Here is a 453-nt window from a genome sequence, read left to right as displayed (position 1 = left end):
AGAGAGAGAGAGAGAAAATGAGAGAGAAAGAGAGAGAGAGAAAGAAGAGAGTTTTATACATTTATTTATATTATAGTTAATAAATAGTAATATTTCAATTCCACATTGTGTTCGCGCTTATCTTTATATTATATTAAGGAAAATATATGATCACCTTAAAAACACAATGCATACAGAAATTGAAGAAAAAATATATTTTCCTTAATAGTTCCATATTATTATATAATATAATATATTATTATATTATATTATATTATATATTAATAGATCCATATTATATCGATGTTATCTCTCGAGGAGATGCATCTAATAAGTTGATTATATATTCAGGAATGTCAAATCAATGCGCACACATACATACCAATTTGTAATATAATGTAATATCAAAGGTTTATACAATGTAGCCGCAAATAATATAACCGATAGTTTATATATTATTTCCAGATTATATAT

This window comes from Trachymyrmex septentrionalis, unplaced genomic scaffold, assembly GCF_001594115.1.
Source record: "Trachymyrmex septentrionalis isolate Tsep2-gDNA-1 unplaced genomic scaffold, Tsep1.0 scaffold49, whole genome shotgun sequence".
NCBI lineage: Eukaryota > Metazoa > Arthropoda > Insecta > Hymenoptera > Formicidae > Trachymyrmex > Trachymyrmex septentrionalis.
Note: the sequence above shows the minus strand (reverse complement) of the source record.